Here is a 22,499-nt window from a genome sequence, read left to right on the forward strand (position 1 = left end):
CCATGGACTGCAGCACATCAGGCCTCCCTGCCCATCACCAACTCCTGGAGTTTACTCAAACTCATGTCCATCGAGTCAGTGATGCCATCCAACCATCTCATCGTCTGTCATCCCCTTCTCCTCCTGCCTTCAGTCTTTACCAGCATCAGGGTATTTTCCAATGAGTTGGTTCTTTGCATCAGGTGGCCAAAGTATTGAAGTTTCAGCTTCAGCATCAGTCTTTCCAATGAATATTGAGGACTGATTTCCTTTAGGATGGACTGGTTGGATCTCCTTGCTGTCCAAGGGACTCTCAAGAGTCTTCTCCAACACCACAGTTCAAAAGCATCAATTCTTTGGCGCTCAGCTTTCTTTATAGTCCAACTCTCACATCCATACATGACTACTGGAAAAATCATAGCTTTGACCAGACGGACTTTTGTTGGCAAAGTAATGTCTCTGCTTTTTAGTATGCTGTCTAGGTTTATCATAGCTTTTCTTTCAAGGAGTTAGCGTCTTTTAATTTCATGGCTGCAGTCACCACCTGCAGTGATTTTGGAGCCCCCAAATATAAAGTCTGTCACTGTTTCCATTGTTTCCCCATCTACTTGCCATGAAGTGATGGGACTGGATGCCATGATCTTAGTTTTCTGAATATTGAATTTTCAGCCAGCTTTTTCACTCTCCTTTTTCCCTTTATCTTTATCCTTTCTTTTCTTTCCCTCTATCCTTTTCTTTCATTTTATCCTTTTTCTCCTTTTTCCCTTTATGGTAAAGAGGCTCTTTATCTTATAATATAAAACAATAAACAATTTGATATTAACAGACCTGTCAAGATCGTGTAACTGATTTTGCTGTGGTTTCAGCAGGCTTTGGGGGTGACTCAACTGGTAAAGAACCTGCTTGCTAATGCAGGATTCACAAGAGACAAAGGGTCCAGCCCACTCAAGCATAAGGGAATACTAGGAAGCAGGAATTCTCAGGATAATCTTAGAGGCTGCCAACCACATCCTTTAATAAAATTTTAAGATTTATACATTAGCTTCTTCTGCCTCCCCACTCACAGTGATAATCACTATCATAGAATTAAAAATACTTTCACAAGTTTTTTTGCAACCACAGTATCCCTAGGAGTTGGTTATGATACGAATTCTTTATTTTGTTTTATAGAAATGCAATGATAAGCTCAACAGTATGACTTTTATGTTTGCATAGCACTTTTTAGATTTCACAATTCTTTCCCATACATATTTTGAGTTTTATTATGCAGAACAAGTAGTTTAGTATTAGCTTATCTAAAAGTACTCTGCAAATTATAAAATGCTTTATAATATTAACAATAGTAACATTCATTGAGTGCTTACTATATGCCAGTTACTGTATAAGGAATATATATAATATATGTGTATATATACACACATTATATGTAGTATATTTATATACCAGTAGTCATGTGAGAGTGGGACCATAAAGAAAGTTGAGTGCCAAAGAATTGATGCTTGTAAATTGTGCTGGAGAAGACTCTTGAGAGTCCCTTCAAGTGCAAGAAGATCAAACCAGTCAGTCCTAAAAGAAATCAACCCTGAATATTCATTGGAAGGACTGATGCTGAAGATCCAACACTTTGGCCACCTGATGCGAAGTGCTGAAAAGAAAGTGAAAGTGAAGTCACTCAGTCATGTCCCACTCTTTGGGACCCCACGGACTGTAGCCCACCAGGCTCTTCCATCCATGGAATTTTCCAGTCAAGAGTACTGGAGTGGGTTGCCATTTCCTTCTCCAGGGGATCTTCCTGACCCAGGGATCGAACCCAGGTCTCCTGCATTGCAGGCAGATGCTTTGCTGTGTGAGCCACCAGGGAGCTGACTCATTGGAAAAGACCGTGATGCTGGGAAAGATTGAAGGTAAAAGGAGAAGGGAGCAGCCGAAGATGAGATGGTTAGCTAGCAGCACCATCAGTGGACATGAGTTTGAGCAAACCCTGGGAGATAGTGGACAGGACAGCCTGCTGTGCTGCAGTCCAAGAGTCAGACACGACTTAGTGACTGAACAACAACAAAATGTGAATAAATTCATTTAATCACTTAACCCTGTGAAACAGTGTTTGCCTCATCTCAGGTTAGGTAATTTGCTAAGACCTCAGAGCTAATAATGTCAATTTAGTCTGACTTCAGACTGCCTATGCTCTACAAATGATATAAACTATACTCTACATATCATTCTGGTAATACATTTTCCTGGAATAGGTCATGGAGAAATTTTTATAGAAGCTGTGCCATCCTAATGTCAAGGAGGAAAAAAAAAAAATCTTCAGTTAGAACATGAAAGACAGTAATTCCCCCAAACACTATTTGTATCTAGCATTTAAGGATACAGTCCTTCTTCAAGAGGCTGATGCTATCAACCTATTAACATTTGGATAAATTGTCTTAATATACCCTTAGTAATATGTTCATTCATTCATATCATTCATTTAACACAGACTTTTTAAAAGGGTTTAAACATAATTAGCATATCAGATAAGTTCTTAAGGACTGCAGTAGCTTTAATATGCTTCCCACATCAAATGTGTGAACAGAACTATAATCAGGCTTAGCTCAGGCTTCACAAGAAACATCTCAGAGCTTCTCTTTTCCCAGAGACAGAGAATGGCAATTAGAAATCCGGACCTTGCTCTGCATGCTACTTAATGATGGTATGCAGCCAAATCAGCTAAATCAGACTTCAGTTTATCACGTTAAGGTGGCAGGAAGAGACCCAGCATGACAATTTGGCTCCCTGCACCCAGGATACATCCCTGCAGAAAATGGCAGGTCTCAGCAAGGGAGGATTTACAATGCCAAAGAATTTCCCCTAATTTTACTTCCTTCCTGTCACTCACCCCCACCCAAATGACTCAAATGACCGCTTCATGCTCATTTATCCTCTCATTCAATCATGTATTTATTCCAATGACCTAATGATGAGTCTTGCCTTTGGCTCGCCAGAGGATTGTCTTCCAGAGAATTTTTGCATGTTCATCATGCAGCAAATAGGTTCTGGTGGACCTCCCTTTCTCCCTGCCTACTTCATGTTTACAAGAAAGACGCAGAGAACTGGAAATCACCCAAAGGCTTTTGGTGGTTCCCAAATCTAGTTAATTATTGGCATTACTTAAGTGATTTTTTGATTCTAAACTTTTTGGAGTAATGTGATATAAGCATATGGTAAAGATTCAAAGAGAACAAAATGGTCTACTGAGAAAGGTGTCTCCCCCACACCTGGCCCTCAGTTTCTCTCCAACAGGTAACACTTGCTACCAGTTGCTGTGCACTCAGCATCTCACACCTGACTCCTGGCTTGGCTGCTATGGAATATTAGGTAATTTCACTCAAATTCCAGAAGACATTGCTCTACTGACTTCTAGTTTCCAGAGTTACTATTAAGAAGTCTGCTGCTGTTTAGTTGCTAAGTCTGATGCCAATTTTAATTTTGATCTTTCATAAATGACCTCTTTTTTTTCCCCCTCTCTGGGTGTTCTTAGGATCCTATCTTGTTCCCTGGAGTTGGAAAATTTTGCTAAGATAGTGGGTCTTCCTCCCCCCTCAACCCCATTCATTTATGGCTAGTAATCTGAAAGCTCATTTCATTTAAGTGTCAAGAAATGTTATTATACTACCTAAATATATAATCATATAATTCCTTCCATTTTCACTTCTTCCTCTTTGTATGCATATATGTTGCTGTTGCTGCTGCTGCTAAGTTGCTTCAGTCGTGTCCAACTCTGTGCGACCCCATAGATGGAAGCCCACCAGGCTCCCCCGTCCCTGGGCTTCTCCAGGCAAGAACACTGGAGTGGGTTGCCATTTCCTTCTCCAGTGCATGAAAGTGAAAAGTGAAAGGGAAGTCGCTCAGTCGTGTCCGACTCTTAGCGACCCCATGGACTGCAGCCCACCAGGCTCCTCTGTCCATGGGATTTTCCAGGAAAGAGGACTGGAGTGGGGTGCCATAGATGTTGGATTTCCTGGGTTGGTCCTCCCATTTTCTTATCTTTTTCTCATATTGTTTGAGTTGCTCAAGAGTTTTTGTTTTTTTGACTGCACAGCATGGTTTCCGGGATCTTAGTTTCTCACCAGGGATGGAATCTGCACCCCCTACAGTGGACCTTAATCCCTGGACTGTCAGGGAACTCCCCCCAAAGGATCTCTTAGATGTTGTTAAAATCAGCAATTCAAATACTTTTAGTACACACTCCTTTCTGATTGTATAACCTTTAACAAGTTCCTCAGCCTCTCTGTGCCTCACTTTTCTCATCTATAAAATGGGGGAAATAATTGTACCCCACTCATGGGCATTAAATGAGGATTAAAAGCATCTTATGAGGATTAAGTTAGTTTAAATATATCCCAGGTACAGAGTAAATGTTCAATAAATATTGCTATTATTATCATTCATCTGTTCCTTTTGCCTAACATTCCTCAATTTCTTCCGTTCTGTCCCTTAGGATATTGATCACAGGGTTCCTTCCAGAATCTCTGTTTCTGTTTGTCTTCCTCTTACTTTTCTCAAGTGTGCCATGTTGGAGGGAGAGATACAAAAAAGCTCTTTGGAAGGATCGAGAGTGAGCAGGGCTTTTTGCACCACAGATTTCTCTGTGCGCTTTTTCATCCTGGGATTCCCAAATGTCAGTGTTCAGAGGCTTTTTCTCTGTAGCTCTTCTCTTTCTCCGGAGAAGAATTCTCAAGTCACCCATCCATTAGTGGGAGGTAGGTAATGGCTGCCAGCAATCTCTAAGCTGTGGGGCCGGAGTGGGGGTGGGGGCCCGGGGAGTCCCATTCAGAATGCAAATCCAACAGCCTCGGACAAGAGGCCTCCAGATCTGGACTTTGGGAAGCCCCGTGTTTCCAGTTCGGCCCTTTGCTCTCTTCTGGGTCTGATGTCTCTAGGTTTGGTCCTCCAAACTCCCTTCTCCTGTGGGGTGGTGAATTGGGGCTTTTCTGCAGAGGGTGTGGGAGGAGACACGTAAGTCTTTTAAAACAGATTGTCACTTGAGGCCCCAGCTTTAAGAACATGCCCCAGTTCATCTTTTTGCTGCATCTGCGGACCTGCTTTCAGCTCCTGAGCCTTTCCTCTGTGAGCTGTGGGTTTCAGTCCCTGGGACATGGTGTTATCTGTTCTCTCCTCATCCGCTTCCCTTCATCCAAACGTTTGTAGACATTTCTCTTTCCCCTCAATTTCCTCCCATGTTCTCTAGTCCTTGGTGGATTTGCAGCCCTTTTATTCCTTTACTTCCATCTTAATGGGATTTAAAAACACCTGTGTTCAACCCAGTACGTGACTGGGGTTGGAGAACAGGCATTGTCTTCAATATTGTCTCTGCTCCATGTTTGAGAACAACTAACAACTTGATAACACGTGTGGCTTTCTATCCTCTCACTTCTCCTGTTCAACAGATAGTCATCTCTGCAGGGTGAGCCCCACAACTGTGACACTGCCCCATAGGACAGTCTTTCAGGACCAGAGCTATATGTTCTTGTCCTCAGGTTGCTCACAGCCCTGCTGGAAAGCATTTCTGCTGCAACCTCCATTGTTCAACCTGATAGGAAAGGAGAAAGGACATTTCTATCTTCTCCATAGAAACTTGTCTGAGAGCAGGGTACCAGAATGATGTGAAAGCAAGTCTCATTTGGAGTGAGGAAACTGCAATCTGCTAGTTTTGATCTATGGAACCCATAGAGAAAAAGTGTGTGGGATTTTTTTTTTAAATGTCTTGTTTTCTCTCTCCTTCCTTTCTTCTCTCCTTCCTGTTCACCAGGAATATTGTATTTCAGCTATTTTGGCTCAGATTGGGAAAAAATGAATCAAAGTTTTCAGAATGCATTGAAGCGGTCCAGAAACCCTAGGGACCAAGCCATCCTGCCCAATGTAAATGAATCCCTGTTCTGCCCAGCACCCGCTTTCATCCACCCTCACCTCTTTTGCTGCATTTGCAGCTTAGAAACCCTACAAAAGAGCGACGGCTTCCTGGGAAAAATATTTGTTTAAATAAAGCTTTCATTTTCTCTGTGGCCTTTAAAAGCCACTGTGGTTCTGAGTCCCGGAATCAGCTTTTCTGGTCATATTACCGGCCTCCAGCTGTGATCTGAGGGCATGAACTCTATAGAACTCTAGCAGAGATCTGCAGATTTTTGTCCAGGAGAAATTGGTGGTGAGTCCTGCGAGGAGCTGTGTGGAACATGCAAGCAGACTTCCTTGATTGCCAGCTCCTGGGTCAAGGAGGGAACCAACAGTGTGAGCGTGAATTATGTCCCCACACTGGGATTCTGTGAGAAATATGAGAGGAGGACTAACACAGGATTCCTGATTCCTGTGCTCACAAAGGACCCAATATAGTTGTAAGTGGTGTGACAGAATGAGAATACTATGCTGCTGCTGCTGCTAAGTCACTTCAGTCGCGTCCGACTTTGTGCGATCCCATAGATGGCAGCCCACTAGGCTCCTCCGTCCCTGGGATTCTCCAGGCAAGAATACTGGAGTGGGTTGCCATTTCCTTCTCCAATGCATGCTTGCATGCATGCTAAGTTGCCTCAGTCATGTCTGACTCTGTGTGACCCTATGGACAGCAGCCCACCAGGCTCCTCCACCCACAGGATTCTCCAGGCAAGAATACTGGAGTGGGCTGCCATTTATGAGACAGTACAAAATGGGCAAATCCTGTGAAATTTCAGGAGCTCAGAAGAGATGGTAAAAACCCAGGGATTTGTGGAGGAAGTAATCCCTGTGGTCTGAGTGGTCACAACATTTCAGTAGATAGGATGGGTGACAGGTAGAGGGGAACTTTGCCAGGCAGACTGTTGGGAGTGGGGCTGGATGTTTGGGCGGAAATGACATGATCACTCAAGCTTGGGTTGCAAGGGAAAGACAAGAAGAGCAGTGAGGGGGAAGCAAATCATTCGAGGTGAGATTCAGGAGACAGAAGCTTCTAGAGAAATACTATTTAAACGGGTCCTAAGAGAACAGCTCTAATTTTTCTTTTGGTTGTTTTTAGTGTAACAATAGTCGTGGTTTTTTATCTACAGTTTTCCCACCTGATCTGATTTACCATTCTTTGATATTAATCCAGAAGCAGATGGAGAATTAATTTTGTGAGCGTCCCACTCTCCCAACCCCTTTTGAATCTCCAGGCTTTTGGTGGGTGGGCTTTAGTGTCACAGATGGGCTTCCCCAGTGGTGCAGATGATAAAGAATCTGCCTACAACGTAGGAGACCACGGTTTGATCCCTGGGTCAGGAAGATCCCCTGGAGAAGGGAATGGCAACCCACTCCAGTATTCTTGCCTGGAGTATTCCATGGACAGAAGAGCCTGGTGGGCTACAGTCCATGGGGTTGCAAAGAATTGGACATGACTGAGTGACTAACAGTTTCAGTGTCACAGATGAGTAAATCTAGATAAAAAGGAATTTAGATATATTTCCTTCAGCACACAGGCCTATCTGGCAGCAGAGGCCTAAGGCGTCCAGTCCCTGCTTTTCTGGCTTGTGTCTGAGATTATCTAATAGGCATCTGTCCATGCCACATTTTAGAATATCTGACCATGTCATTTCATGCATATCAGTCATTCATTCAATAACTACTTTCTGAGCACCTGCTAAGACACATTTTGAGATGCTAGGGCTATAGCAGTGGACAGAATGGATATTCCCTTTTTGCTTCTCAAAAAGATATGCTCCTCTCTTGGGGCTCATGGACAGTGTGACAGGACCACATAGAATTATAGAATAACCACATGATCAGTATTTTCTTGGACTGTCATTTTACTAAATTGTAACTAATTGAAAATAATCCCCTGTATTTTAAAAAGTATTTGGAGTAGAAGATTAAATTCATATGCATTTTGGAGGAACTTTTTATTTTGTATTGGGGTATAACCAATTAACAGTGTTATGATAGTTTCAGGTGAATAGCTAAAGAACTCAGCCATACATGTACCTGTATCCATTCTCCCCCAAACTCCCCTCCCATCCAGGCTGCCACAAAACATTGAGCAGAGTTCCCTATGCTATCCAGTAGATTCTTGTTGGTTATCTGTTTTAAATATAGCAGTGTGTATATGACCATCCCAAATTCCCTGACCATCCTTTCCCCCTGGCAACCATAAGTTCATTTTCTAAGTCTATGAGTCTCCTTCTGTTTTGTATGTAAGTTCATTTGTATCATTTCTTTTCAGAGTCCACATATAGGGGATGTCATATGATATTTCTCCTTCTCTGTCTGACTTCACTCAGTATGACAATCTCTAGGTCCATTCACATTGCTGCAAATGGCCTTATTTCATTCTTTTTAATGGCTGAGTAATATTCCATTGTATATATGCGCCATGTCTTCTTTATCCATTCCTCTGTCAGTGGACATTTAGGCTGCTCCCGTGTCTTGGCTATTGTAAACAGTACTGCAAAAATTCATATGCATTTTAAGCTGAAGTAAGACTTCAAAGAAATGTCTCACGTGTGACAGATTGTTCTGGGCTGTGTTCTCAAGTCCCCAGAGGTGCACATGTGCACTCCCCCACCTTCAGGAGCACTTTGGTGGAAACATTTGCAAGCATTGCCCTACGTGACAACCCCTAGGGGCCCTGGCCTGGCCTACAGGATCTTGTGAAGTTCAAGGTTCTCCAGGATCAGGTCCAAGTCCACTCTGCTTGTAACTTACACTCCTTGCTTCCTCTACCTCTTCCTTTGGCAGGAGAGACTGTTCTTTCTTTCTTTTTTTTTTTTTTTTTAAATATATATATTTATGTGGACCATTTTTAAAGTCTTTATTGAATTTGTTACCATATTGTTTCTGTTGTTTATTATATTCTGGATTTTTGGCCTCAAGGCATGTGGGATCTTAGCTCCCCGACCAGGGATTGAACCTGCACACCCTGTATTGGAAGGTGAAATCATAATCACTTCCAGGGAAGTCCCAAGACTCGTTCCTAAATGCATCAATTACATATGGACTCATATTCAATACCCACCAGGCTTGGCGCTGGGTTAGGGATCTGTACATGACAAAACACATTCTTGACCATGACCCATAAGAAGTTGCTCACATTTGGGAATTCCCTGGTGGTCCAGTGGCTAAGACTCCATGGCACACTTCCCCTGCCAGGGCCCTGGGTTCAATCCCTGGTCAGCGAACTAAGATCCTGCAAGCTGCCTGCTGAGGGGGGGTGGGGGAAAGAAAGAAAAGTTGCTGATACTCTTTTGTCTCACCTCCCCTGTCTGGAAAACCTCTCTCCCTCTTTCATGGAAGCAGCCCAAGTGGTGGCTTTGCCTCAAAAGCATGGTTTTCTCTTGTTCCCTTCCCTGTAGTACTCAACAGACACCTGTCAAGAGTCTTTGTGTTGTGTCTATTTGCTCAGCTTTTCTCCCACTGGATATTAAGCTTCCTAAGCAAGGACGGTTTTGCACTCACCTTGATAGTCATACCATGCTTGTTACCAGTCCTCAGTGAAAGGAAGCTGAACTAATTAAATTTTCAGAAAGTGAAAATGAAAGTCACTCAGTCATGTCCGACTCTTTGAGACCCCATTGACTATACAGTCCACGGAATTCTCCAGGCCAGAATACTGGAGTGGGCAGCCTTTCCCTTCTCCAGGGGATCTTCCAAACCCAGAGATCAAACCCAGGCCACATTGCAGGCGGATTCTTTACCAGCTAAGCCACAAGGGAAGTCCTAAGTTTTCAGAGGGACATGCAAATTCTCTGGGAAGCTCATCTGAAAGAATTAATTAATTTATTCATCATCTACACATTCATTAATTACTTGCCAGCTTTCTACTATTGAGCCAGGTTTATGAAGATAGTAGTAAAAAAAACCAGAATTAGTCTCTTCTCTCGTGAAGCTTATAATTGTGTGGTGAAGACTCACAGAAATAAAAGAAAAATACTCAATCATCAATGTTAAGTTATATAAAATGTGATTAATTAAATATACTAAAATCTGTAAAAGTAAAGTGATGTTTTAAAGGAAAAGTACATGAAACTATGAACATATATGATTCCATCTTGAAAAATTATACTTTGAGTACTTAATATTCTATACAATTATATTGTTTGGATTATAGCAGAATTCTTCATTTTAAAACCTTACCTTAATTTGTTCAAGCCTTTCCCCCTTTTTTAAGAATTTTTTCATTTTTTTTTTCCAAACTTTAAACTTTTTATTTCATATTGGAGTATAGCCAATTAACAATGTTGTGGTAGTTTCAGGTGAACAGCGAAGGGACTCAGCCATACATATACATGTATCCATTCTCCTCTCAAGCCCCCTCCCATGCAGCCTGCCACATAACATTGAGTAGCGTTCCATGTATGTTCAAGCCCTTTTTGAACTGTATTTTTAGACTGTTCTGCATCTTGAGATAATGACTTCTTTTCCATTTTATATAGGGAAGGGGAGAATTGAAAGGAATAGTCTCTTTCACATTTAAAAGCCAGAGCTAGGGTTTCCCTGGCAGTCCAGTGGTTAAGACTCTGTGCTTTTTGATCCCTGGCTGGGGAAGTTCAGCATGCAGCCAAAAAGAAACAAGAAAAAAAAAAAAACAGGAAAAAAAATTTAAAAAGAGCTAAACTTTCCTGGAGAAGAGGAGTGATAGTAATTCTACACAAACTCTTTCAGAAAACAGAGAAGGAGGGAACACTTCCGAACACATTTTAAGTATTACTGTGGTCCTAAAAACCAGAGAAAGGTATACATGCACAAGAAAGAAAATCAGACCAGTATCCCCCAGGAGCATAGATGCAACCAGCTCTTCACAAAATCAGATCACACAATAAATACAAAGGAAAATGCATCAGACCAAGTGCATTTTTTCCTCAGAACATAAGGTTGATTTAACATTAAAAATTAATCACAGCAAGCACCCATATGTATAGCCAAGGAGAAAAGAAATATCATTTCAGTAGATGAAAAAGAATTTTAACAAGTTCAACACCCACTTATGATTTTTAAAAAAAATTCTTGGGAAAACAGGAAAAAGGAAACCTCTTAAAAAATAAAAAGCAAGGGACTTTCCAGGTGGTCCAGTGGTTAAGACTCTGTGCTCCTAGTGCAGAGGCCAGGGTCAGGGAACTAGATCCCTCATGTTGCAACTAAAAAGATCCCACATGCAGCAGCAAAGATAGCACAGCCAAATAAAAAACAAAATAGAACTACAAGTAAAGTGAACATTAGTTAAAAATTTAATGATCAATGACTTTTTTGCAAATAGAATATAAAATGCAGAGGTAGGAGGAAACTTGTGGAACTTCTATGCTAATAGCTTATTTTATTGAGTGCTTGCTAAGAACTCTATGAACATTATTTTATTTAATCCTTAAAACTACTCTATAAAATAGTTTCAATTTTTAATTCCCATTTTACAGATGATGAAACCGAGGCTTGGAAAAAATCAAATAAATTGCCCAAGGAAATACAACTAGTAAATGGCACAGCCAATAATTGAACTATGATCTGTTGTTTGGAGTTAGTGGTCACTACTACTTCTCACTTAGCCACTTTATAAATTAGGCAACTGAACATCAGGTCACAGTGATTAAGGTGAATGGCAAATTTAGGACTAAAGTTCAGGCTCTCTGACTCCTGGGGCACTATGTGTTACTTTCACATCTAATCCTCCCACCCCTGCCTTTTCAACAAAACACCCATTATTCCTCCTTGGGAGCTCCAGGCCCAAAATACGAGAGAAATAAATATAATTTAGAGAGCCAAGGATTGCATTTTGTCTCCTGCTTTGTTTAGCGTTCAAAACCACGAAGCCACATAGAAGACACTGCCTACTCTCAGAAAAGAGTCATCTTAAAGCAGGATTGAGTGGAACTCTCCCTTTATAGGAATGCAGATGGTGAGAAAGGACATGTATTAAAGGGAAAAGGAGGCAAAGAAGGTTAGGGTGAGGGTAGAGGATGACCGTGGTTTTCATGTCTCAGAGATTTGAAACTCTGGAGCCCAAGCAAAAGAATGCAAGCATGGGACTTCCCTGGTGGTCTAGTGGTTAAGACTGTGCACTAGCAATTCAGGGGGCCCGGTTCGATCCCTTTCAGGGAACTAGATCCTGCATGCCACCACTAAGAGTTCACATAAAGCAACTTTAAAAAAAGAAGGATCTTGAATCTCGCACCACAACTAAGACCCAGTGTGCCATAATAAATATACATATATATATATATATATTTTAAAAGCTGCTTAAAAAAAAAAAAAGGAATGCAGGTGATGTAAGTGCCCCAGGACACCTCAAACTGCCCTTTTGTGACAAAGATCAGTTCCTATCTTCCTCCTCACAGCCCCCAAGGCTTCTTAGAACTACTTGAGAGGTGCTGGGAAGTGGATCCAAGGGCATCAAGACTCTGGAGTTTTGCCCTGCCCTCTGGAAAGGTTTGGTAAAGTTAAAATAAAAAAATTTGTTGCAACTCAAGCAATGTTAATTACGAAGAGAAACAGTATGGACTGGGTAGTGTCGAAGCAAGTCAGGAGGGAGAAGAGCAGTGTGGGCCTCTTCCTGTCAAACAGTCTGAGGTCCCCTAAGGGATGTTCTCACCCAGACAGAAAGGAGCCCACCTTCGCTGGCTGGCACTCATCATGACCGGCATCATTCCTATGGCCTGCCCCAGGCGGAGGAATGTGGAGCAAGCATTTTGAATGATGAACATTAAGCTGTTGAAAATGGTTGCAGGAAAAACAAACCAGTTCAGGAGTCAGAAAATGTGCACAAATCTAAAGCTTGGTTGAAAGTTTTCTAAACACATCATGGTACACACGTGTGTACCATCTTCACACAGAGACAAAAATGTGGACCTCAGATCTGCAAAATCACTGTTTTTCTTCCCCAGCTGTATTTCAAAACTAATATACATCATTCCAAAGTAGGATGGAAGTACGCGATTGTTTTTCCTTCCTCCAAATTAGTTTAATCATTTAGTTTTAGTCCCCTGTTCTCCTTCCTCAGTCATAAAAGGTATAGAAATTCCCTTGTCCCATCTGTTTCATTAAGAACTATTTCCTGGGGGTCCTTCTCTGGTGGTCCAGTGGTTAAGAATCCACCTGCCAATGCAGGGAACACGGGTTCGATCATTGGTCTGGCAACTAAGAACCCACAAGCCATGAGGCAGCTAAGCCCGTGTGCCACAACTGCTGAGCCCTCAAGCCCTAGAGCCCATGCTTTGCAACAAGAGAAGCCACCGAAATGAGAAGCCTGCACACTGAAACTAGACTGTAGCCCTCATTGCCTGCAACTAGAGAAGGCTCAAGTGCAGCAACAAAGATACAGCAGTGTCATAAATGATTTTTTTTTTTAAAGAAACATTTCCTGGGACTTCCCTGGTGGCCCAGGGAAGTTAAGACTCTGCGCTTCCAATGCAGGGGGTGCAGGTTTGATTCCCAGTCTGGAAACTAAGATCCTACATGTAGCACAGCATGTCAAAAAGATAAAGAAAAGAAAAAGAAGTATTTCCCAGTAGCCATAGAGGTGAAAAAATAAATAGGAAAAAGAATATTTTGAGGCGTGGAGGAAATTCTTAAGTTCTCTTAGTTTCACTTTATGTGTTTAAGATTTATCATTATTTAGTCACTAACTTGTGTCAGATTCTTTGTGACCCCACGGACTGTACAGGCCACCAGGCTCCTCTGTTCATGGGATTTCCAAGGCAAGAATATTGGAGTGGGTTGCCATGTCCTTCTCCAGGGGACCTTCCAGACCCAGGGATCAAACTCAACGTCTCCTGCCTTGGCAGGTAGATTCGTTACTGCTGAGCTACTAGGGGAGCCTGTATTCAAGATTTGGAGCAAAACAAAACAAACAAAGGACATTAACAACAAAACAAGCCTGCAACTTTCTCCCTCCAGAATCTTAAAATAATAAGTATAAAAACAGTGTGGAGAGTGGTCACCTGAGCAGGCTTAGGTCAGGTTGAGTCCTGATTCTGCCTTTTATTGATATTATGCAGCTTTAAGATCCTTAAACGTGTCTAGACTTTGTTTTATAATCTGCAAATTATATAGTAGTAGTCCCTTTTCCATAGGGTTTTTGTAAGGATTTAACAAAGGGATGCTTGTTTTAAAGCACATTGTATGAACTATGTTTTAGCTGTTATTAAAAGGAGTACAAAAGTGGAAAGAAAGTAGTCATTCTAGGGAGAGCGAGGACATATAGGTAAGCAACCTCTAAGGAAGGAGGGGAACTAAGCAGGGCCTCTGCTAGGACAAACAACATCTTTTTCGAGCAAATTGCAGAAAAATATGATTTATATCTTCCTCTGTGCTGATTCACTCTGATGCCAGGGCAATTTAACAATTTGATGCAATAAAGCAGGCAACAGCTCTTATTAAGGAACTCATCAAAGGAATTATTAGCAAATTGTCAAAGACAAATACTTCACGATCCCACTTATTTGTGGAATAGGGAAAGCTTTTTGGAGGGTCGATGTGGAGAAGGCTATTTCCTAAAAAACTGCTTCTCCAGTGTTTCCTATTGGTCTGTGCTCTCTGGTTATCACTGAGGACTGCTGCTGCTAAGTTGCTTCAGTCGTGTCCGACTCTGCGACCCCATAGACGGCAGCCCACCAGGCTCCCCTGTCCTTTGGATTCTCCAGGCAAGAACACTGGAGTGGGTTGCCATTTCCTTCTCCAATGCATGAAAGTGAAAAGTGAAAGTGAAGTCACTCAGTTGTGTCCAACTCTTAGCGACCCCATGGACTGCCGCCCACCAGGCTCCTCTGTCCATGGGATTTTCCAGGCAAGAGTACTGGAGTGGGGTGCCATTGAATGCCAAAGTTGTTGGGATGACCTGGAAATATGTTCAGGGTAAGATGAGAAATTTCCAGGAACTTAATCATAGAGTTGACACGGATCTAGTGACTGGAAATGAGCTGGAAAAATAAGATCAGGCCAGACCAGGAAAAGTTTGCCTGATTTACTAAGAAGACTAGAGTTTACCCTTGATGCAGAAGTAATAGGGAGTCATAAGCGTTTTTAAGCAGGGATGTTATATGCTTAAATTTATACTCTAGCATGAGAACTCTGTTTACCTGTGTGACAAATGGACTGCAAGGGGAGAGCTTAGTTCATGGAAGCCAAATGCTATAAACCCAGTAGCAGCAATAAATAAATGAACTACTTTTGACCTCGTGAAAATTTTCCTTTCTCCTATTTGCCTCGAGGCCAACAGAATACCTGAGAAACGTGTCAAACATCCTTGTAATGTTTGTGTTGACATTCTCAAAAGTAAAGTATTTCTATGCAAATGGCCAGTCTGATTTATAGAGTTGGTAACCTATATGTATGTAAAGTCAAGGCTAAGGACTGAAAGTTAATATCCCAAGAGGGAAGTATAGTGGAAAACAAAACAAAACTGAATGAGGTGTCTGTCAAAGGTATTTTTCAGGGATGCAGGCTGGATATTGAATTGTTTGAAGTAAGATGACTGCCCATAGGTTTTCATTTCCAGTGTAACAGTTAGTGGCTGGAACCTAGCTTATGACTTCTAAGCAATGCATCTGAAATGTAGGTCTAAAGTTTAACTGTTTCACTAGTGACCAGCCCTAAGTGGAATCTTACTTATGGGCTGTCTGGCTAACAACTTCTGATTTTAGGTGCAACCGGCTGTCAACACAGACTGACAGGGTTTGTCTCCTCATTCCAAACTGGGTAAGTAAACCTCCCATGCCTACCTCCCTGAGCCCAAGAGAAGTTTCCAGCAACTCTTCTTTATCCTAGAGCATCAAATTGGAATTGATGAACTTGGAATGCTGGATTTTCCTTGCAGTCCCTTGTTTCTAAGTTCACCAAATGATATCAAATTCAGAGGACAGGATCTCAGTGGGAGGAAGGGAGGGAGGCGGAAGTTAGAGAGGAGGAAGGCTGGCAGACCGGCAGGGTCCCAGAGGGGAGATGACCATCTCCTAAGAATAAACAGTTTCACCAGAGGTCGTGCTGGGGACATCTGCTGGTTGTTTGCTTTGGACGGCGGCGGCCAAGAGGTCTCAGGGTTAGTGGTCCCCAGAGATCCCGAGTGGCCCCAACCCAGCAGCCTGGCTCCCTGAGCAGCTGCCGGAGCCTGCAGCGGGTCGCCTGGGGCTGCCCTGCGATTTCCGGAATTTCACAGAAGGGGGTTAGACCAAGCCCCAGGGCAGCCACCCGCTAGGGGCCCGGCTCCTCGCAAACAAAGAAATCAAAATCGGCTGGAGCTGCCAGGCTTCTGTTCTGGGATTGAACAGACCCTGAAGGAGCGCCCTGTCCCACCCCTCCCCCAGCCTTACTCCTTCTGTTTCCACAGTCAGATTCTCTAAAGACCCTAGACCTCCCAGTAAGTTGCAGTAAGAGCAGTAAATTGCTTTTCCCTTTAAAGAAAAAAAAGTTATGAATGTAATTCCACCCCCACCTCCATCCCAAATGACGAGAAACACCCAGGCCCCGGGCCTCTGCTGGGAGCCCTCTCCTCGATTTCTCTACCTATAAGAGACCTCAATTTCCTCACAAAACAGACAGGAGGGGTGAAATTTTTTTTTTTTTTTTGATGGTGTGGGAGGGGGTGGTGTGGCATTTTTATCAATATAGTGTCAGATACACAGTAATCTTTTTAAATTTTAAAACTCCATGAAGTTCAAAGATTAATCCGTAACTATAGTCTCATTTTTAAAAAAGGAAACCCTTCTAAGTCTCTTTCAAACCCTTTCTCCTTAATCCTCCCCCTCTCCCCCAAGTCATTTGTAAAAGTTATTAATTTGGGGCCTTCCCTGATGGCTCAGGGGATAAGAATTCACCTGCCAATGCAGGAGACAGGATTTTGGTTCCCGATCCAGGAAGATCTCACATGCCACGGAGCAACAAAGCCCGCACAGCAACAAAGACCCAGTGCAGCCAAAAATAAATTAAAAAAATTTTTTCAAGTTATTAATTTGGGAACCCCCTGGCAGTCCAGTGGTTAAAACTCTACCCTTCCACTGGGTGGCGTGGGTTTGATCCCTGGTTGGGAAACTAAGACCGTACATGACATGCAGCACAGCGCCCCCTCAAAAAAAGTTATTAATTTTATGACTATTCTAGATTTCTTCTTTCAAGGCTGCTGTCCACATCTCATCGTTGTGGGCTCTGCAGATCCAGGGAGAGGCATGTCAAGAACCCAGCAGAGGCTTCTGACAACCTAGTCCCTGTGTGGGGGCACAACTGAGCTCTAGTTCCTACTCCCCAATCTTTTTTGCAAGCTGCTTAAGTGCTGCTGCTCAGTCACTAAGTTGTATCTGACTCTTTGTGACCCCATGGACTGTAGCACGCTAGGTTTCCTTGTCCTTCACTATCTCCTGGAGTTCGTTCAAACTCATGCCCATTGAGGCAGGGATGCCGTCCCCCTTCTCCTCTTTTCCTTAATCCTTCCCAGCAACATCAGGGTCTTTTTCAATGAGTCATGTCTTCGCATCTTTGGCACTTAGCCTACTTTATGGTCCAGCTCTCATGTCTGTACGTGACTGCTGGAAAAACCATATTCTGTATATTTAGGGCTAAATAAAACATATATGAAAATTATTTCATCTGTTTCTCAATGCTTTGACAAGACTAGTAGAAAATGTTAAATTACAAGTGGGCTCACATTTTTCCATATTTTCTATTGGACAGCATTGCTTTTCAGTAACACTGAGATTTCCCTGGTGGTCCAGTGGCTAAGACTCCGAGCTTCCAATACACGGGGGCCAAGACAGATCACTGGATAGATCACAGGACTTCCCTGGTACCTCAGCTAGTAAAGAATCCACTTACAATATAGGAGACCCTGGTTCGATTCCTGAGTTGGGAAGATCTGCTAGAGAAGGGACAGGTTACCCACTCCAGTATTCTTGGAATTCCACAGACTGTACAGTCCATGGAGTTGCAAAGAGTCAGACACGACTGAGTGACTTTCACGTTCACAGAACTAGATCCCACACGCAGCAACTACGAGTTCTCATGCTGCAACTAAAGGTCCCAAGAGCCGGACTTCCCTGGTGATGAAGTGAGCTGTGCTCCGGACCGTGTGATGCAGGACGACATGCAGCTTCCGCTTCTGAGCCCTAGTGAGCCTGATGAGTGCTCCTGGAGGAGCACCTACTGCATCACCCTGTCACACTGCATATCCCCTCCTGCCTGACAGCTCACACCTGCTGCCCTCCCAGGGGAAGAAGAGTCTCCACCCCCACAAGCCTGGTTCTGGGCCAAGCTCAGGGAGCTTCCAGCTGCCTCAGTATCTTCTGCTCCTTAAATACATACTCACCACCCTAGGGGAGGCTCTCAGCAGACCCCTAGCATTATTTTCTCTCAGTTCTAATAGTGAGGCTATAATTCTAGACATTCATAAAGGCACACATATCCCATGGAGGATTAGAAGAGGGCAGTGGGAAAGGAGTATGTCAAGGCTGTGTATTGTCACCTTGCTTATTTAACTTACATGCAAAATACATCATGCAAAATGCTGGGCTGGATGCAGCACAAGCTGGAATCAAGATGGCCGGGAGAAATATCAATAACCTCAGATGTGCAGATGACGCCACCCTTATGGTAGAAAGCGAAGAAGAACTAAAGAGCCTCTTGATGAAAGTAAAAGAGGAGAGTGAAAAAGTTGGTTTAAAACTCAACATTCAGAAAACTAAGATCATGGCATCTGGCCCCATCACTTCATGGGAAATAGATGGGGAAACAATGGAAACAGTGACAGGCTTTATTTTGAGGGCTCCAAAATCACTGCAGATGGTGACTTCAGCCATAAAATTAAAAGACACTTGCTCCTTGGAAGAAAAGCTATGACCAACCTAGACAGTATATTCAAAAGCAGAGACATTATTTTGCCGACTAAGGTCCATCTAGTCAAGGCTATGGTTTTTCTAGTAGTCATGTATGGATGTGAGAGTTGGGCCATAAAGAAGGCTGAGCACCAAAGAATTGATGCTTTTGAACTGTGGTGTTGGAGAAGACTCTTGAGAGTTCCTTGGACTGCAAGGAGACCCAACCAGTCAATCCTAAAGGAAATCAGTCCTGAACATTCATTGGAAGCACTGATGCTGAAACTGAAGGTCACCTGACATGAAGAGCTGACTCACTGGAAAAGATCCTGATGCTGGGAAAGATTGAGGGCAGGAGGAGAAGGGGACAACAGAGGATGAGATGGTTTGATGGCATCATCAACTCAATGGACATGAGTTTGAGAAAACTCTGGGAGATACTAAAGACAGGGAAGCCTGGCACCCTGCAGTCCATGGGGTTGCAGAGTTGGACATGACTGAGCGACTGAACAATAACAAGGCGCGGCTGTCTGGTTCCTGTCTTTGTCATTTCCACAAGATCTGTGAGTTAAAACAAACTGATTTATATCACAGTTATACCCTGGGGATATAAAAGGGAAGGTCAGGTGTTCCAGTCCACTTGGACGTCTCAATAGACACTGAGAGGAGAACAAGTCATGCTGAAGTGTTTGGGTCCTCCCTTCTCATCGCATCCCCTTTCTTTCTTTTAATTAAAATACAGCTGACGTACAATAACATGCTAGTCAGGTGTGTTACATAGTGATTTGACATTTGCATCCTCTATGAAATGACCACCACAGTAAGTCTGCTAACCAGTGGTCCCCACATAAAGTTACTGCGAAATTACTTATCATATTCTGTATGCTGCATATTACATCCCCGTGGCTTATTTACTATATAACTGGAGGTTTGTACCTCTCACCACGTTTCTTTAAAAGTGGATTTGTTCATTTAGCAGGTGTTCTGGGGGCTCCCCTGAGATGTAGCTGGAGCGAGAGCAGGAGATGGGAGAGGAGGTCATCCAGGAGCTTGTGCGGAAGGACCCTGGAGCACTGGTGGGCTGAGACCTTGGAAAGGAAACTACTGGTTTCTGCTTATAAATCTGTTCTTTGAAATAAGCTATTTCCCATCACTGGTGCCATCTCTCCAGCAACTCCATACAAAAAAGTCCATACGTGAAAAAAGCTGATGCCTGCAGTGACCTAGTGTGCAAACCACTTCCTTGAAGTCTCCTGGTTTTACAGAGATATCTGTTAGGTATATTAGTGTTTACCTGCTTCAGAGCAGGCTGTTCTGGGAACACCTGTGAAGTCACTGACACTCGTCCTCAAGGCCCCTTGCCTTTGCTTTTTATGCTCTTTCTCTCCTCTGTGTTGGTGTCCCCACCGGGTCACTCACATTCATTCATTCATTCAAAAAGTGATCACTGACCTTCTAACTACAGAAGCCTTTTACTAGGTACTGAGTATGCCTGCAAAGATGAATAAAATACCGTCACTTTCCTGGAGGACCTCACAATCTGGCGAGGGAGGAGATATATGAATATAATTATAGTGCAACCCACTAAGTGCTTGTGAGAGACACACAGGAACAGAGCTGCACTTAATGTTCTCCTTGCTCCTACTTACCCAAGTCAGGGAGGAATCTGATCAATTAATTCCTGCCGAGGTACAGAAGCCTGGTGAGAACCTAATGTGTTACCTTTCCCAAGGGCATTCTTGCTAGTTTCACAGCATCTTCATTCTTAGCATATTTATTAATCAGAACCAACACAGTATGTCTGTTTAAATTTCTCCACTTCTGGTACCACTCCCCTCGTTCAGGCGTTCATCAACTCTACTCCTGTTCTGATTTCTAACAGTTCCCTGCCCCCTGCCTCTCCGCTCTCTAAAGCCTTCTTCACAGCCTGTCAGATTAATCTGCCACAGCACAGTTCTGATTGTAGCCCTTACATCTGCTGGTCAAGCAATTTAAACTCTCACCACTTCAACTTACTCATTTGTAGGATGGTTGTAACGATGCCCTGCTGATTTCGTTAAGTATCTGTGGTGAGGACATGGGATAATGTTTATGAAAAATCTTAATAATCGTAAGAGGCTGTTCACATACATTATTATTGTTCTCATTTTACTATGCGGTTTAAAAGCCTTCAGTGGGAGACACACTTTCTGCAGCCCAGCCGTCCAGACTTGAGTTTCAGCTTACATCCTCAAACTCTTCGCCTCTCCTTTCCTATAAAATGGATGCCCCATTCTTACAAGGTCAGTGTAGTCAGCATCCTCTGAGCACATCTTCTTACAGCCCCATCTGGACCATTTCCCATGCTATTCCTCCCACTTGGAATGCCCTGTCCTCCATCAGACTCCCTCTACTCTCATCCAAGCCTTACTTTCCTTTCTAGCTGTCTCAGTCCCATCAACAGATGAATGGATAAAAAAGATGTGGTATATATATAGGCTTCCCAGGTGGTGCTAGTGGCAAAGAACCTGCCTGCCAGTGCAGGAGACATAAAGAGACGTGGGTTCAATCCCTGAGTCAGGAAGATCTCCTGGAGGAGAGCACGGTAACCCACTCCAGTATTCTTCCCTGGAAAATCCCCATGGACAGAGGAGCCTGGTAGGCTACCATCCATAGGTTGCAAAGAGTCGGACACAACTGAAGCAACTGAACACACACACACACACACACACACACACACACACACACACAGACACGATGGCATATTACCCGGCCATCAAAAATAATGAAATAATGCCACTTGCAGCAATATAGATGGACCTAGAGCTTGACATACTGAGTGAAGTCAGACAAAGACCAACATCATCAGAGATACTTACACGTGGAATCTAAAAAAAGGATACAAATGAAACTATTTACAAAACAGAAGCAGACTCACAGACTTAGAGAACAAACTTATGGTTACCAGCAGGGAAGGAGAGGGAAAGGATAGTTAGGGAGTTTGGGATGGACATGTACACACTGCTATATTTAAAATGAATCATCAACAAGGACCTACTATATAGCACAGGGAACTCTGCTCAATGTTACGGATAATAATCTAAATGGGAAAAGAATTTGAAAAAGAATAGATACATGTGTATGTATAACTGAATCTCTTTGCTGTACACCTGAGGCTAACAACATTGTTCACCACCTATAGACTCCAATATGAAATAAAAAGTTAAAAAAATAAAAGCCTCTTCAAACCACTCAGGGTCATGGCAATTTCTCCATCTCCTGAGTTCCTTCCTGTAACAGTATGCACCTGGCATGTAGCACAGACACCTAATTGATAGACTTACATAACTTATCACATGGATGTGAACTGTCCCCTCTTCTAAACTAGACAGCCCCTCTTATGGGCTGAATTCTGTCCTACCCAATTTGTATGCTGAGGTCCTAACCCTCAGTACCTCAGAATGTGAAGGTACTTGGAGATAGGGTCTTTACAGAGGTAACCGACTTAAAACGAGGTCATTCGGATGGGCCTTAATCCAATATTATAGGTGTCTTTTTAAGAAGATGAGGGGTCTTTCCTGGTGGTCCAGTGATTAGGAATCTGCATGGGGTCGCTTAGAGTTGGACACAACTGAGCGACTTCACTTTCAGTTTTCACTTTCATGCATTGGAGAAGGCAATGGCAACCCCTTCCAGTGTTCTTGCCTGGAGAATCCCAGAGACAGGGGAGCCTGGTGGGCTGCCGTCTGTGGGGTCGCACAGAGTCGGACACGA

At 43.0% G+C, this 22,499-nt stretch overlaps 1 protein-coding gene across 1 annotated transcript in view; it reads right to left on the minus strand.

Moving 5' to 3' along the window:
• The window catches only part of CLMP (CXADR like membrane protein), a 105,809-nt gene that overhangs the window by 37,167 nt on the left and 46,143 nt on the right, over positions 1-22,499 (minus strand). The window lies entirely within an intron of this gene.

The sequence above is a fragment of the Capricornis sumatraensis genome, chromosome 16 (genome assembly GCF_032405125.1).
Source record: "Capricornis sumatraensis isolate serow.1 chromosome 16, serow.2, whole genome shotgun sequence".
Lineage (NCBI taxonomy): Eukaryota > Metazoa > Chordata > Mammalia > Artiodactyla > Bovidae > Capricornis > Capricornis sumatraensis.